The sequence below is a fragment of the Mobula birostris genome, chromosome 4 (genome assembly GCF_030028105.1).
Source record: "Mobula birostris isolate sMobBir1 chromosome 4, sMobBir1.hap1, whole genome shotgun sequence".
Classification (NCBI taxonomy): Eukaryota; Metazoa; Chordata; class Chondrichthyes; order Myliobatiformes; family Myliobatidae; genus Mobula; species Mobula birostris.
The window spans coordinates 166,667,056-166,685,288 of record NC_092373.1 but is presented as its reverse complement, the minus strand read 5'-3'; the positions used below and the strand labels follow the sequence as shown (position 1 = coordinate 166,685,288).

Here is an 18,233-nt window from a genome sequence, read left to right as displayed (position 1 = left end):
CTCAGTGGAAAAAGCCTGCTTGCATTTACCCTACCAACACCCCTCATAATTTAGTATACCTCTAGTCAAATCTCCCTCAGTCTTCTGCACTCTGGGGAATAAAGTTCTAACCTATTCAATCTTTCCTTATAACTTGGGTCTTCCAATCCCAACAACATCCTTGTAAATCTCCCCTAAAGTCTTCCAATTTTATTTACATCTGCACACAAATACACTTTCATTTTATGCAACTTAAACATGCCATCCCTTTCATTCCCAGAATCATTCTTGTGAACTTCCTCTGGACCCTCTCCAATGCTAGCATTTCCTTTCTTAGATAAAGGTGCCAAAACCTGTTCATAATGGGAGCTGGACAACCTCCCGATCAACCTGTTCATGTGCTTCACATGCAAAAAATCCAACTTGGGTCAGTTTGTTATGCAAGAGCTGAGGCTGAGTAACAGATGGCCTGACAAGGATTTTTCAAGCATTAAGCACTGCACCGGACTACAATTAGAAAGTGTCCCGGCTTCTGAAGATGTACATGATACTGCCAAGATTAGAAACAGCCTTTCTAGCCCTAACAACTTCCCTTCAACTATACAGTACTTGAACTAACCAGCACAATCCTAGATCACTACAGTTCAACAGCACTATGACCACTTTGTACTAAAATTGACCTTGTTTTCTCTTATAAAAATTGTGTACAGTATAATTTATGTTTTCTTGCTATTATGTTGCTGCAAGCAAGCTTTTCCTTATACCTGTGCATACGAAAATAAACTTGACTTTTGAAATTTGCATCATGTAACAAGCACCAGTTGCAAAGTAACAGGTAACAACAAGACTCTTGGGCACCATTAGTAACTCCCAATTCACTGGGGCAACTTCAAATATTGCACTCCTTGTAACGAGGATGTACTTTTCTTTCTCGCTAGAAAGTAAATTCAGTTGGAGTGGTGAAGTGTGTTATGACAAAAATTTCCACAGCGGCTGGGAGATGTATTATTAATGGACTGTAAAAGACACAGCATATACACATCAATGAAAGGCTTTTTAAAAAATCAAATTGAGCAGAAGTTGTTCCAAAGAAATGTTAATTCATTTGAAATGTGCATTAAATAATCCAGCCAAAACTTAATGAGGATTTTTCTAAAATTTAGATGAACACATTTATTGGCATCAGTCAAATGATTCTGATAATTCACTGAGAAGCTTTTGCAGCAGATAATGAATTTTGTACAGCAGAGTACTTGTTTGCATCCATTTATCAAAAGGTCGCATACATGTTGAATGTTTCTCATCCAGAAGAAGTTAACATGAATGCTTTATCAACAGTGAATAAAAGTTTTCCCAAGCATGGCTGAGAATTATATCACGCTCATCAGTCTCCCATGATGTTGCTTGCAGGGAGTAACGACAGTCATCAGATGAAGCAGGATCAGAGATAAGAGGACGTTTGGGCTGGGAATGTACGTGCAATGGAGTGTACAATTTAAACACACATTCCAGCTTAATTTTGCTCTCGCAAAATCCTTTGTCAACAGTTATAGTAGAGAACAGTGCCTCTCCAAACCAGTTACAGTGTGATCACAAAAGTTTTCTGTAAACTTAATTTTTTTTGTAAATATAGACACCAGGAAAATTAACTAGAAGTGCAAACACCATTTTTAATGCGTTAGAAATCAACATTCCATAACCAGACACATTTGATTCTTTATTGATTTTTACCTTCGTCTCCATATTCAGATCCTTCCATGGTGCTACTCCTCCTGACCTCTACCTTTGCTTGTCCTTAAGATCTCCAAAATTCACTGTGTTCCTCCATTCTGACAAATGTACACATCTCCAATTTGTTTTGCTCCACTTTAGAAAACAGTGCCTCAGTGCAGGGCCTGGTTACCAAACTCAACCTTAAGGGGACCAGACTCTAGGGATTGTGTTTGAACCAGATGTAGTGTACTATATATCCTTATAAAATATTTGGTTTAGGTCAGGTTATGCCAATTCAAGCTAGCTCTATACTGTGTCCAGGTCAAGGAAATTTACTTAATATCAGTATGTGAATAGCATTCTTGAGATTAATCTACCATGGTAATGAAGGTAGTCAGCATAGAAAAATAAATATATCTTCAGGCTTAGTTTGGATTTGGTTGGGTTTGAACTTCATACTTAATCACATCTCTACTTCAGCTGTTTTGGCCAAAGCTGATCCCTAAAGTTCTCAGTCAACTGGAACTCTATTGCAAACCTTCAAACAAGTCTTTGACCGAGAGCAAATACAGCAGATTTTGAAAATCTGAAATGAAATAGAAAAAACTGAGTATACTCAGAAAATCAGACAGCGTGTGTGAGGAGAGAAAGGCTTTCAGTTCTGATTAAAGGCTTAACTCGGTTTCTCATTTCACAGATGTTATCAAACCTCCTGAGTACTGCCAGCATTTTCTATTCTTTTCATTCAGCAAGTTTGATCCAATATTTCTTGCAGCGGTTCAATCCCAAATTTTATAATGGGTGCTCTACTGAACTAGGTTGGACTATTTTAATAACATAGAAAGATACTGCATATACAGAAATATGTCCAGTTGTCAGATGTTATTGCAGTACATTTACAGGATGAGGAGTTGGTCTGAAAAGTGGCAGATGGAGTTCAATCCAGTGAAGTGTGAAATGATTCCCTTTTAAAGGCTGAACCTGAAGGCACAGTATAGTGTTAATTACAAGATTGTTAACAGTGTGGAGGAACTGAGAGATCTTGGGATCCACAAGCATCCATCAGAGTTGCTGCACAACTTGATAGGGTGATTAAAAAGGCACATTGTGTGTTGGTCTTTGCTGACCTGGGAATTGATTTCCAGAGGCACAAGGTAATGCTTCAACTCTATCAAACTTTGGTTAGACCACACTTGAAATATTGTGTTCAGTTCTGGTTGCCTGGATATAGGAATGTCGTGGTAACTTTAGAGAGGGTGCAAAGGAGATTTACTGTGATAGTGCCTGGATTACAGAGCAAGTCTTATGAGGATAGATTGAGTGAGCTAGGGCTTTTCTCCTTGGAGTGAAGTAGGGGAAGAGGTGATTTGACAGATGTGTACACCATAAAGATGCATGGATCGAGTGGACAGCCAGTGACTTTTCCCTAGGGTGGAAATGGCTAACATGAAGGAGATCATTTCAAGGTGATTTGAAGGAAGGATAGGGGGATGTCACAGATCAATTTAGATAGTGGAAAGTGCATGGAAAACACTGCCAGAGGTGATGGTACAGGCAGATGCATTATAAACATTTAAGAGACTCTTAGATGCATGGATGAGAGAAAAATGGGGGCTATGTGGGAGGGGAAGTGTTAGATTGATCTTGGATTAGGTTAAAGATCCAGCACAGCATTGTGGGCTGAAGAATCTGTGCTGTGCTGTACTGTTCTATGTTCTAACTAGTAATTGTTTGTTGTTCGTCAGGGATGAGAGTGGATAAATGTTGTGTTTCTACATTGTGGAGAAAAGCGACATCTCAGAACATCTCCTCTCATCCACTTGCTCCACTACACACCCTCCACTCATCCCAACCCCTTATCTCAATACCTGCTATTACCCATTCAGCATCCACTAACTATCTACTTCTATTTCCTCAATCAAAATCCTTTGCACCTCCCTTGTTTATGATACTGGTGCCTTTCTGCTCCAATCAGATCTCCCTTCAAGCAGAGGCCACAGGTTAATCAAATGCTTGCCCTTCTGAATTTCCACTTTTCCTCCCATCATTTTCTTCCAGTGATTCCCTTCCAAATTTTTGTCATATAAAACTCTTAAGCAGCCTCCCTCAGTCTTTTACTCATAACTGCATACTAATACCATTGTCCTGAATTGGAACACACAATTTGCAGAAGCTACAGATAGAGATCATGGATTCGTGCAATCACAGACTCTCATACTAATCCATAATCTCTTTGAAATGAAACATAAAAATTGGTGAAAAAAATATATATCTTACAGGTAGAGATATAGAAACAGGCACAAATGCCATAAGTAAGTCATGGCTATTTAACTGATTTTCTTTTTATTTTAGCATAAAGATGATTTAGTTAACTAGCACTTGACAACACACATTTTTGACTTAATTCATTTTAAGTTGCAAATGTATATTAAATGGCAAGCTCCATTTACAGCTGGTGTGATAATGTTTTCAATTAGAGCAGGCATGAAGAGTATTTTATTTCAAAATCATCAGTGCATGAGGGAGCTTTACAATTGCAGTGCTGAAATATAACAGCAAATAAGGGCTACTTCTTCATTCAAGAAAAAGTGAATGTGTTTCAGGACACGTTATTCATCAATATTGTCTAGCTTATTGTTCATCCTTGTCTAAGAACTCAGACAAGGTGTATTCGTGTCTTGTGATGCACAGACTCAGCTCAGTGCTCCAAAAAACAAGTAATATCTGATATAAAATGTAGACCCTGCCATTCAATCCCCATAAAACAGGGATAATTCCATTTCTGAGAAGATATTGCAAGCACATTAGGCTTTCCTAGTCCATTGGTTTTGTAACAGTGTCAGATTTAATTAAAGCATTATTTTTATAACTAATGCAATAATTTCATTTAGGTGGTTGCTACTATTCCTACTGAAGTCAAGGAACAATCAATATTTACAAGCAGCTTCCAATGAGGGAAAAAAAATCAATTTTGTAAAGTACACGATGGTCCAAAACGACTGGTCAAGGCATTGCGGCCAACAATAAAAGTGACAGCATTAGTCACTGTCCTCAATGAAAACCTATCAGGAAAAACCTAGCAATCTTTCTGGAATGAGCATCCCTTAATAACTGCTGTTTGTCAGGCATCCATTCAAGCAATCTGATCATGCAGCAGGTTAGAAGGCAAAAGCACAAACTGACCTAAAGTTTCTTTAAAAACATTTAATGCAACCTGAAATAATAAAGGTTCAAACTTATATATTTAAGCTACAGCAAAATCCATTATTTCTAAATAATTACTTGTGAGAATGAGAATACATATAAATTGTTTTAAGGCCAGAGAGGCTGTAGTGTAAAGATCTCACACCTTATGCAGCAAAGGGTAATGCTTATTCATGAACATTAAGTGAAGAACGTGCTAGAAAAGGTTGCAGAAAAGCACTCTCTGTTGAGATGCACAGAACATCTGGAAAAAATTTCTGGATTTCTGCATTTTACTGTGCACCTGGTTTTTCAAGCCACACACACTCTGAGAGGAACTCAACAGGTCAGTAAACATGCACGAAGGGAAACCGACAGTACACGTGTTGGGTCTAAACCCTTCACCTGGACTGAAAGAACGGGGGGTGGGGGGGGGAATAATCAATATAAAAGAATGGAGAGAAGGGGTGGAGCTGGCAGGTTATACGTAGATTCAGTTGGGAGGAGTGATAAAACATCAATTAACAATTTCCTTTCACTGACGTTGAATTCCTCCAGGTTTTGTGTTTTACTCCAGATTTCCAGCATCTGCAAAGAAACCCGATTAATCATTTTAATTTTCAACATGTTCTTAGGTTCTGTTTGGGACAATAACCTCTATGAATTTTCTCCTGGTGTAGGCTCCCTTTTAGGAATTGATCATTAAAATGCAACTGGGCAATGCCAATTCACAAGGGGATAACTTCATCAAATCTAGTTCCCTCACACACAGACAGAAATTCTGTAGACCATTCATTTGGGGCTATAGTTCATTAATTGGCACAAGGACATAAAATCTCTTTGTCACTGTACTTCAGCCCTGGGTGTCTATTGCAGATCCAGTTAAGGTGCTACATCATAGCTCCATGCATTGGGTTCAAACCTAACTTCAGGTGTTGTCTGTGATACTTCCACCTTATCACTGTAACTCCTGATTCTTCACACATTTCAAAAACTTGCAGGTTGGTAGGTTAACATAAATTGTGCAGGTAGAAATTGGGGTGAAGACGTCAGAAACAACTGATGGGAGGACAAGTTACAGAGAAACTTAATGAGGAACAGAAGTGCTCTGTGAGCCAGCTCAGCCTTGATGAACTCCCACATTGAAAGAAAATATTGAATATAGAAACATTCAGTTGTATTCCTTTGAACTGCACCTGTTTGGTTAAGAGCCAAATGTTATTTTCTTGCTGGATGAGAAACAATGAATCAAATGGTTTCCTCTTCCATAGTTATGTTATTTTCTTTACCTTGTGCCTGCACTCGAGTTGGAGCAGAGAACACACATTATTAAAATTTGTAGCCTAGATATCTATTTCTGTCCTGCTGAATATACACCCAGTATATTCCACTCTTGGGCACTATACAAGATGAAACCAAGGGAATTTTAGTAATCTATTTTGTCACCAACACTAAGCATTCTTCTGTATAATTTTTCAGAAAGGATTAAAATTGTTGCAAATATATATATTTGTTTCCCCCTCATTTTTAACTGGGTACATAATGCATAGAAAGGAAGAAATGTTTCAAATTGGACCAATCATCTTACTTGTGGCATGTCACTCATTTTCTGAAGTTCTCCAAAAAAAGGCTGCAGGTTTTTTTTTAAAAAATGTGCTATAAGTTTGTTTTTTTATTTTTCTTATCCTCATACTACTCTCAAATCATTACTCCCTTTGCAAATTCCAAGGTAGATTTGGTTGAAACCTCAATTACCCCTTCTCCCTGTTTGACCATTACATGACACCTGCAAGCTACCTATTGTGTACTGAGTCTTACCTGACTAACCAGAACAGTTTGGCATTTTTAAAAAATCAAACGATTGCATTCGGGATCCAATAATGTTTGGTGTATAGAAGGGAACAGTTTCGCATGATGTTCCAATACCTGTCTATTTTATTTAAAAAACACATGCACCTTCTGAGTAAACTTCCTATTCATAGTCCCCAGAGATGCATTTCTAGCGTACGCTTGTGACTCATAGCTACAGATGTAATTCTGGATCTAGTCTCATGTTTGAGCCAAGACTCAAGGCAGTTACCTTGACGTAACATGTTCTACAGTAATTAATCATTCTAATCATCTGCTCCTTTCTAGGTATTCATGGTGTTCTTGATAATTACACAGCATTAACTTCTTCAGCTCTCAGATAATTCCAAATAATCAGCTCTCTGCGGTAATAGAGCAGGAGACTTATTAAACTGCATGATGATTGGGATTTTTGTACTCTCATTTTCCAGTACAGTATTTTACTTTTAGTCCGAGTTACTTCCAAAGCCCATTCATTTGCTTTTTTCAAATTATTTGGCCCTCTCAGTACCTTGGAAGTCCAGCTGGTTCATTTATCTTAACACATATGGGCTCAGTGAAAACACATTTGGTTCTTGAAATATCAACTTGAAGAGACAACTGTGGTTCAGTCACCAATACCCTCATTTCAGGTTCAGAAGTTACAAGTCCTAGTCCATAGACATGAGAGTAGAAGTTAAATATGACCCTCCATGGCACAAATGAGAGGCTGCTGCACTTTCAGTCAAGGCACGGTATCTAGGTTCTCTTTGCTCTTCACATGGAAGGTATATTGTATTTTGATGAATGGTAGGGAAGTTATCCCAGCATTCACCAATATTTATTCCTTCATCAACATTACCAAGAAAGTTATCCAATTATTTGAATCAAGTTGTTTTGGGGAGCTTACAGTGGCAGGCTCATTTCCAACAGTGACATCATTTCCAAAGTTCTACAAACTTTAAAATGCATCAGGCCTTCCTGAAGTCACAAATGATGCTAAGGAAATGCACAGGTAAATGGCCAAGGGCATGGCTTACAATGGTCATTGTGGAAAACATCACAGTGGAATAGTGCGAGCCCAAAGAGGGGCAAAACAAAAACATGTCAGAGGATGAAAGGGGAAAAAGAGCATTCATAGACAAGCAGCCAATAGCTAAACATGGTGTCTTTCATTACTCTATGACCCCACAAATGTTTGGCAACTTATGTAATACAGTAATACTAGTACTACAGAGCAAATAAAACAAACATTCTGAATATACTCATTGCATTCCCAAATCAGATAGAAATGCACAAGTAATATTCCAGATCAATATTTCTAGCTAGAACCAAGGCATTAACCCTGTTTCTCTCTCCTCAGATGCTGCCTCACTAACCAAGTATTTCCAGGTTTTTTAATTTATTTCAAAGTTTCTGTCATCTGCAGCTTCTTTTTGTTTGTTTTCATATTACTCTTGTACCACACAGAATTAAGATTAAATGGCAACCTTCTTAATGACATCTACCACATGTGAACAAATAAAAATTTAATCGCCTGCTTTTGCTAGTAATAATTCTGCCAACTTTGCTACAGTGACTCAGCTATGCAGCTCATGCCAACAGTAATTTCAGAACAGAGCTGTGCATTTTCCTTCCCGTTACTTGAACATTCACCTGCAACTAATTAATAACTTTTATCCGTCATACAAAGAACACCAGATTTCACTTGTATAATTATTTTAGTTGCATAATTGTTTTAGTTGTATAACAAACAACTCAAACAATTATGCAACTGTTGGCTGTTTGTTGATGATTAACCTGGGTTTTAATGTGTATGTCATGAAAACAATACTGAATTTCAAACTAAGCCAACAGAAACTGAAGCCAGAAAATAAAGACTTGAAACAGCTTCTATTGAGTTAGCACCTGAACATCAAAAACATCTTCAGGCATTCATGAGAGAGTTTTAAAATAGAAGTTGAATGGAAACCAGCGTAAACCAAAAGTTTGATCATAATTAGGATCACAAAAGCGTTTTTGAAAGGGGGGAAGTGGGAACGGTGCAGGGATGAAATTGCGATGTTTAAGGCATATAGAAATGAAGCCATGGCTACCAGTAGAAGAATTAAGTTATTGAGCTCTCTATGCAAGGAGACTAAAATTAGAGAGGGCAGGTATTTCAGAAGTGGGAAGAAAGCCATTGTAGGCAATGCTTGTGCTACAGATGGATAGGTAAGGAACCAGATGAGTGTAGTCACTGCCAACTGGAAAACCACGAAAAGGGTCTGGAGACTTCTGCTGTGTTCAACATTATCAAAGGCTGCTTAAATAATCAAGTGAGCAAATAAGTCCCGTTTTGCAGGTTGATGTGATTCAAATGGATCACTCATTTTTTTAAACCCTGGGTTAGACTCTCTACACTGTTAGACTCTAGCAACATGTCAGTGAATTATCCAAGTCAAAATAGAACATAAAACTGCATAAGAAATGACTAAAAGTGTCATGTCAATGCTATAATGCATTAAGATCATGCATTTACTCATGATATTCTACAAAATACAATCCTAAAAGATGACTCAGTGAAGAATTTTGTAAATAATTCTATCAACAGAGAGGGGGGCAGACAGGGAAAGAGTGGAAATTCTATAAAGCCAATCACAAACAACTTCAACATCATTCCAGTATTGTGATTGGCTGACAGTCAATAGGGAGGATTAATTGGAAGATTGTCATTGGCTCTGTGGAACTACACACTGCATTCTGCACTCATGTTAACTGATTAATACTTATCCAATTCTGACTCCCAACCCCTTCAAAAGTTAATATTCCTGAAGAAAAAGAACAGAAGTAGGGCATTTAGCCTCTCAAACCTGCTTGACCATTCATAATGGATTCAATTTTCCTTCTTTGTTTCCTTCCTTTTTACCATTATCCTCGATTCACTCTCAAATAAAACATTGCCTACGTTCAATGATTCAGTCTCCTTATAAGAATAACTTCCTCAGAATTCCAAAGATTCAGAGTGTTTTGCATAAAGTCACTTTTCCTCATCTCAGTCTTAAATGGGTGCCTCCTTTACCTGAGACTATACTACTTGGTGTTAGACTTTCCCAAAAGTGGTAAACAACTTCCTCACCCTTGATCTTTCGTATGTTTCTCTCCAACTTCAATGTACCTCATGACCTGACCTCCAGTATCCTCAGGGACAAAGAATTCCAGAGATTCACTACTCTGGGACAAAAGAAATTTCTGAGCACCTCAGTTTTAAATGGCTGGCCCTTATTTTGTAAATATGTCCCCTTGTTCAGTATTACCTCACTATTGAAAGTATTCCATAATTTACACTGTCCAGCTCCCTAAAGAAATGTATACATTTCAATATCATTTCCTATTGGCTTAGTTCCATTGAATACAGACCCAACATGCACACCATTTTTCCCCTCACAAGACTATCCATCTCTACCCAGGATTGTCTGAGTGAACTCTCTCTGAATGAAATAATACATTGCATTAAACAGGAAGAACCAAAATTGCTCTCAGTCCTGTAGATGTGATTTTACTTGTTCAGAATCTGAATCTGCTTTATTATCACTGTCTTATGTGACATGAAATAAAGTGAAAGCCAAAGTAAAATTTATCAAGTGTGTATATGTCACCATATACTACGTGGAGATTCATTTTCTTACAGACATTTACAAGAAATTACAAAAACAAAACTATAGATAAACAAAGACTAACATACACTCAATGTGCAAAAGACAAATTGTGCACATAAAAAAAATTTGAGATCACGAGTTGTAAAGAATCCATGAAAGTGAGAAAAGTTTAAGAGCTGCAGCAAGTGAAGTTCTCCACACCAGTTCAGGAGCCTGACATTTGTGGGGTAATAACTGCTACTGAACCTGGAGGTGTGGGACCCAAGTGTTCTGTATCTCCTGCCCAATGATAGTAATGAGAAAAGAGCATGGTGTGGATTGAGGGAATCCCTGATGATGGATGCTACTTTCTTTTGGCAGTGCTTCATGTGAATGAGCTCTATTTTAGGGATGGCTTTGAAATAAATTGTTCTGTGGCAGCAGTACAGTGCAAAATAAATTATATCAACACCATCAATTAATAACAAGGTAGCATTCATGAAATCATGGACCATTCAGAAATCAGATAGTGGAGGGGAAGAAGCTGTTTCAGAATCATTGAGTGCTGGTCTTCAAGCCCCTGTACTCCCATACCAATGGTAGTAACAAGAAGTGAACATATCCCATTGGTGAGGGTCATTTAGTAATGGATATTGCCTTATTGAAGCACCACCTTTTGAAGATATTATTGATGGTGCGGCATGTTGTGCCCATGATGGAAGTGGCTGAGTCTATTACTTTCGGACACTGTTTACAATCCCTCCATACCAGATTGTTATTTAATCAATGTGTTGGGCTAACGATACATCTTCTGAAATGCTGACACCCAGAAACATGAAGCCGCTCACAATTTCCACTGCTGATCTGTCAATGAGGACACATGTTCTCCTGACTTTCCCTTTCCTGAAGCTCACAATCAGTTCCTTGGTCTTGCTGATATTGAGTGCAGGCTGTTGTTGAACACCACTCAACCATCCAATTTATCTCAATCCTGTACAATTCCTCATCACCATCTGAGATTTTACATGCAACAGTGGTATCATCTGTAACTTTAGAGAAGACACTTGGCCTATACATTGCAACAGTCATGTACAGTGACAGAAAGATTAACCTAGTTTTCTACTTCACTTCTTTGAAGTAAAAACCAACATACCACTATCCTTCCCAATTACTTGATGCACCTTCTGAATACTGGCTAGATTTCTGTGCTTTGTACACAGGGATTCTCAAAACCCTTCGTGTGACTGTTTTCTGCAGTCTTTTATAGTTCAGATGACAATTTTACTAAACTTCGGTTGATCATAAATCTTTTCATTTTGGTGAGATGGAAACTTTTTCCAAGTCTTGATTTGTTCAATAGTCAGTCGTCACTCATTTAACTGTCTTTGGGAATGTTAAACCAGTGTCAGTGACAAGCAAAAGGTCTGGAAAGCTAACTTACCAGTGTAGCCTCTGTGTGTCTTGGTGGTAACCCCCTCCCCCCATTTAAAAATGGTTTAAATTGTACATATCATTTCCATCAAATATATACAAAATTCAGATTAAATCATGACCATCCTTTTTCAGGATGCCCACCAAATTCTGCTAAGAATTTGGCAGGAGCTGGAGTCTCCCAGAGCTGGAGTTCCCAACCATTTTTATGCCATAGACCAACACCATTAAGCAAGGGCTCTGTGAACCCCAAGTTGGGAACCCCTGTCCCAGAAGATCCAAGCAGACACTTTGGTCCAAGTCCAGTGTAGCTTTTGGGACACAGATACCATTCATTCACTACTAATCTGTGCTGACTGGTATAGGGATCTGGATTTAAAAGAACACTAAAGCATAAGCAACTGTGATAATAACCAATTCCACATTCCCAAAGCAACTGACCTCTCACTGGGGGGGGGGGACACAACTGTCCCATTCACAGAAGATTTGAGTTATTGCGCCTTTTGTCCATCTACCTGGCATCTCCAATAGCTCTTCTCATTATTTACCTCAGGCTTTTGGCACATCCATTCCTCAATTACACCCACTTGCTATTGTACACCCAGCTTGGCTTCCAATTTATTTGGACCTAAAGGGCACTTGAAGCTTATTGCATTGGGTGGTGCTGTACCAATTCATCATCTGTGAAAAGTGAATGGGTGAGGTCAAAAGCTGAGGAGACAAGTTCTTCAAACTTATTCATTCCCGACTGTCAAAAGTGATGAATACACTAGATTCCAAGCAACACACAAAATGCAGAAGGAACTCAGCTAGTCACGCTAAAATCAATAGAGGGAAATCACAGAGGCCATTTTGGGTTGAGACCCTTCCTCAAAACACAAATATAGCTGGTCCAGTCATTGTCAAAATGAATCAGTTTACTTTTCACCCTTTCTAAGAATTAAATGAACATTCTCCAATGGCCTTACAAATTATTAATCCTTATAAACTTTAAGATACACCCAACAATGGGAAAGACTGAAAATATTTTTAAAAAAGCAGCTTCTGGAAGTCTGAAATAAAAGCAGAATGTGTTGAGACTACAGTATGGAAGGGTTTCCCCCACTTGAAACGTTTACCCTGTTTCTCTTTCCCTGGTAGAATGGCCTTCTTGTTAATCTTGGAGCTGCATGAAAGGATTGCAGATTCAGAAATAATTGTTCAGGGAGATTGGGCCCCAAGGAAGTTTGCGAAGCTACTTCCACTCCTTATGCCCATCACCTACACATGCCTCCCACTGGTTCGTCCTCCCATCCCCCTCTCCCCCCATATTTCCATCTGTTCTCCCTACTTACTTGGTTCAAAGCTTCATCTTTCTTTCCCATCATCCAGAGTCCTTTGTTGTCTCCAACTGCCACGTCCCACCCTTTGTAGTTAGTTCTGCTCTTTACTCCTCCATGTGCGTATCATTCCCCCTCACCTAGATCTATTTCTGCTCTGCCAGCCCCTGTTCCACCCTCTATCTATTCACGTTTTTATACTGACCCTCTCCTTCTAAAGAAGTTTAATAAATTTTTCAGTCCAGATTAAAGATCTCAGCCCAAAACGTCCACTGACTATTTCCCGTCTCAGACGCAGCCTGACTCGGTGAGTTCCTCCAGCAGATGTGTGTTTATGATACTGCATCTTCACTCTTTGACTCTCCACGATTGTACAGACTTCTCACAGATTTGGAAGATGCATGTTTAGCCGAATGGCCTCTCTTAGTCGAATCTTCACCCCAGGGCAAACGGCTGAAATTTAGAACTAAGTGGAAAAGTTCACCCCAATTTCCAATTCACAACAACGCCTTCATTCCCCGAAAGCGTCGCGTTTCAAATTACCCATTAAGGTCAGCGAGTTAAACTGTAGATTAATGGAACAAAAGATCAGATGTCCCCGTGCACTCCTGTCGGCGTGCTCTCATCAGATCTGCCGAGCAAAATTAGTCACAAACCAAGTGACTGAAAATGTCGAGTTTGGAAATGTAGTTTAATATGAAAAAAAACCCTAAGCGGCATCTATTATTAAGGAATATAACCACCACCACCGCACTTTTCTTAAGGTTTAATCCTCTGCTAAACACCTGTCGAACGTCTGGGCTTCGCTCTGACTATTGTCTCCAGGCGGCCACTAACCGCAGTATTACTTAAATGGTCCCGTAAATAATTCCAAGAAATGAAAAAAAAATGAAGTACAAGCTGTCCAATACCCGCACTAAAACAGTCCGACACAACACCCGAGATGGGATAACACAACAAGAGGAATTCTGCAGATGCCGGAAATTCAAACAACCACATCAAAGTTGCTGGTGAACGCAGCAGGCCAGGCAGCATCTCTAGGAAGAGGAACAGTCGACGTTTCAGGCCGAGACCCTTCGTCAGGACTAACTGAAGGAAGAGTTAGTAAGAGAAGGGTCTCGGCCTGAAACGTCGACTGTACCTTTTCCTAGAGATGCTGCCTGGCCTGCTGCGTTCACCAGCAACTTTGACCCGAGATGGGATCTTGTGTTTCCAATTCATAGGGATCTATGATTCCAAAGGCATACAAAGTGGAAGAGACGGAACGTCACTTTGTTGTCTGTAGTACTTCACTGATTCGATTGTATTCCTTTGCAATTACTACGAATGCCCATAAGAAAATAAATCTTAGGGTCGTATATGGTGACAAATATGTACTTTGATAATAAATCTACTTTTGAACTTTGTATGTTGTTTGCTCAAAGCACAGAACCGGAAACCCCAGGATATCCAGTCTTTCCAGGCGCTGGCCTCAACACCGACGTTAGCTCAAATGCTTCCCGCCCAAAAGTCAAGCAGTCTCCGCTGCGAATATTCACAGTGTGAATATTCGGACAATATCCAACACAGCCCAGCAACAGCGTCAATCTAGTAGTGGAATGAACCCGGGCATTACTTAACAGCTAATATCAGTGATGATGTTCTTGTCGGCGTGACAATTCATCTGGTTCACCAACAGCTTTGAGGGAGGGAGATCGACCTTGATGACCAGGTGTGACCTATATATGACTCCGGAGCCGAGCCACCTCGCTAGTTCATCCGGTGTGATCTATCAAACCGCTACCAAACCGCTCTGCACCGTAGATTTACCTTGACCGCGAACAATGGACCCCGACAACATCTATCCTGCTTATTGCCTTCTCTCAGAAACTGGCAATAAAGCCCTCAGGGCCTCCGTCACAGAAGAATGTTTCGCACGGTTAACACACTCCTACCTAACACCTCCAAAAAGCCGCAGTTGGCAAGATCAAGTCTGACAGGTGCCCAGCTGTCCAGTGGGGTATATTCTCATAGTCTTTACACAACTTCCAAACACACTTAACACACTCTGACCCCCGCACCCTCGGGACTGGCCGTTACAGCTTGCAGACCATTTATCCACACAGAGTAGCAGCCTCACTGTTTATGTGTTTAGTTAAGATTCTCCACTGAACTGAAAGGAATACTAATCCACCCCTCAGTTACTCACAAGTACCGGGGAGGCTGGCTCTGAACTTTATCGAGCCCTGAACAAGCGATTCTTCGCACTATTGGGAATTGCAGCCTTGCTGAGCATTAAATTGCAAGCAGCTAGACTGCAAACCGTCAACTCTCCAGAAATCAATCAGACACATGTTGAATCCAGGAAACAATATCCGATCAGATACGGCGAGCAAATGTCTAGTGGGTTTAAAACGCACTGTTGATTTCGCCGACTGTAAAAAATACCCGTAGTGAGTGGGTGCTGAGTAAACGCCACATACTTCATCCACTCGTGATAGAGGCTGGCAGCCCCACAGGGAGGAAGTAAGAAATTACTTCTACGTTTAATAGAACTGTCCCAGAGTTTAACTTTCAATAAAGCCCTTAAATGTTTTGTTTTGAATCCAGACATAACCCCACTGACATTTGGAGGTGTAAGGTTGATGAACAGCCAGAGAGGGACATTTCTGGATAAAGCACTGCGCCTGTTACTTGGGCTCCCTATGATTGTAGGGTCGGTAACGAAAAGGAAAACGTGTGTATTAAACAATGTTAAATCCGATATAACCATACCACTGTTTCTCTATGAATGTGTCTGCGTGTGCTATGGAGTCCCGCGCTTGCGCTCTAGTCCCAGACAGGACGCAATGTGGATGTATGGCTCCGGCTACAGAGTGTGTTGGAATATCATTCTCGACATTCAATGCTAACAACCGTGACAGAGCCACGGCGAGAGGGGTTTACCCCTCCGCTGGTTCCTGCTCCCCGTTTCGTTAGAAGGGGAAGGGAGGCGAGTCGGTTGTGGCAGCAACTGGGGCCCTGTCAGTGTTTCAGATAAACACTCAGATACAGTGTGCCTCTGCGCCACCTGACACTTTCTGAGCAAACGCTCGCAGCAAGCAAAGGAGAGAGAGAAACAAACATGCTGTGAATTTCTCCTGTTACCTGGGGTGTCAGCTTAAGCCCGCTGGTCGTCGTCCGCCTTTACACTCAGGTAGGTGGGATCCATTGAAGCTGGCGCTAAGAGGGAGAAGTGTTTTTTTTAATGGACGGATTTAAAGGTGAATGCCCAGTTCTTTGTACCTCGCTGACTGGCTGCAGCCTCCGCCTCCTCCTCTTCCGTGTACATTCAGTCACTGACGTGCCCGGCGTAGCCCGAGTGCACAGCGCACCCCCCGGGTCCTAGAGGAATCCAAGCAATTTGCACACCTTTCTGCGTTACACTTGCACAGATTGTAACAGAGGCAGATAGGAACACAAACACAAATACAAAAACAAACAGTTTCTTTACGTCCCTAACATGCTTACGAACTTGCCTTAAGAGGAAGAATAAAAATAACATTACATCTGAGACTGAGCGTTGGAAGGGGTGCGGGATGAAGCTGGAAGTCATGATCAGCATTGTCCCTGTCTGTCTTTGTCGGTCTTCTCTTTCGTGTGTAATTATCCTTAAAATTACGAAGATTGTCACAATCAAGCTGAAAATGAAATCAAGGCACAGTCAGAAACAAAGCAATATTCGAAGTAAAACCATCAATTGCATTTTTTTTTGTTATTTTGGTGATGGAGTTTGTACGAAAAAGATATAACTGTAAGGTGACTTGGCTGTTCAAACCTCCTCCAGGTTTATCAAGATCATGGCTGATCTGCAACCTCAGTGTCACTTTGTTGAACTATCAAATGACTTCCCTTAATATTCAGAAATCTCTATCTGAATACAATCTGTGACTTGACTTTCACTGCCCTCGTGCCCTCCAAAGGTTCACTTCACCCCAAGTGAAGAAGTTCCCCCTCATCTACATTCTACCCCTTATTCTGAGACTGGGACCCCTGGTTTTAGACTTTTCACCCAGGAGAGATATCTTGCTTATCAAAAGTATTGCAGATGCTGGAAAGCTGAAATAAAATCAGAAAATGCTGGAAAAACTCAGCAGGTCAGGCAGCATCTGTGGAGGGAGAAAAAGGGGTAATGTTTCAGGACTGAGGTGCTTCATCAGAACAAGGAAAGAGAAATGAAAAAAAGGTAAATTGAAGTTACAGAGAAGGTGGAAGGAGGAACAGATAGGACAAAGGGAATGCCTGTGATATGGTGAGAATAGAGTTGTTCTGAGGTCAAGTCATCTGGTCAAATAGGTTAACATGCTGGTTAGAGTAGGATTATGTTTCTTTGTCGGTGTTATGTGATGCTAATAGGAAGGCTATGGGACAGCCCAGTGGATCAAGCTGCGCTCATGGAGAGTGAAAAACTGACAAAGTTTCTCAGAAGGAAAGTCATGTTACAACAGACACAGATAAAATGAGCCACCCACAAGTGGACAAAGGCACAAAGTCATGAAGGCAGCAAGGCATCCAAGTAGAAGGTGGGAGTATGCCCAGACATAGTCCTCATTGCAACAGTGAGAGAGGCCACAGACAGACAGATCAGAGTGAGAGGGAAATGGATAACCAAAGTGAGAAGTTATAGGAAGGTCTACTAAGCAACCTGGCCTGCACTACTCCAACCTACCATTCCATTTCTACCACTGCCAAGGCTACCCATCCACACTGTAACAACTTGGTTCAACCCAAGCACATGGAATAGCACATGGAATAACACATGGGCTATTGGCACATGAAGCAGTCTCATCGATCTGACCCTGGCAACTACCATCTGCCAAAACCCATTATCTCCATCAGAACTGGCTGCCTCAAGCACAAGTCACACATACTTGATAAAAACAGTAAATATTGGAAACATCAGCAGGGTCCAAAAAAGAAGCCTAATCACCCCCTAATCCATTTAATGGATGACTTATCCCCATGCAAACTTGTCGTCACCTATCAACGATATTCTCTTTGCCCTATCCTTTACTATCTTTCTTTCCCCATCTGAGCAAGGACCTTCAGCCTGAAACATTAACCCTGCTTCTCTTTCCACAGATACTGACTGACCTGTTGAATATTGCCAGCATTTTCTATTTTTATTATGGGAAACATTATTCCA

The 18,233-nt window shown here is 40.4% G+C and overlaps 1 protein-coding gene across 3 annotated transcripts in view; it reads right to left on the bottom strand.

Annotated features, from left to right (window-relative positions):
- ccser1 (coiled-coil serine-rich protein 1) overlaps positions 1 to 16,355 on the bottom strand; it is a 1,437,348-nt gene extending 1,420,993 nt beyond the window's left edge. For all 3 annotated transcript variants that reach the window (XM_072256433.1, XM_072256434.1, XM_072256435.1), the window contains exon 1: positions 16,196 to 16,355. The gene's annotated coding sequence lies outside the window, so the exon portion shown is untranslated. The remainder of the gene's footprint in view (positions 1 to 16,195) is intronic.
- Between the last annotated feature and the right edge of the window lie 1,878 nt (positions 16,356 to 18,233).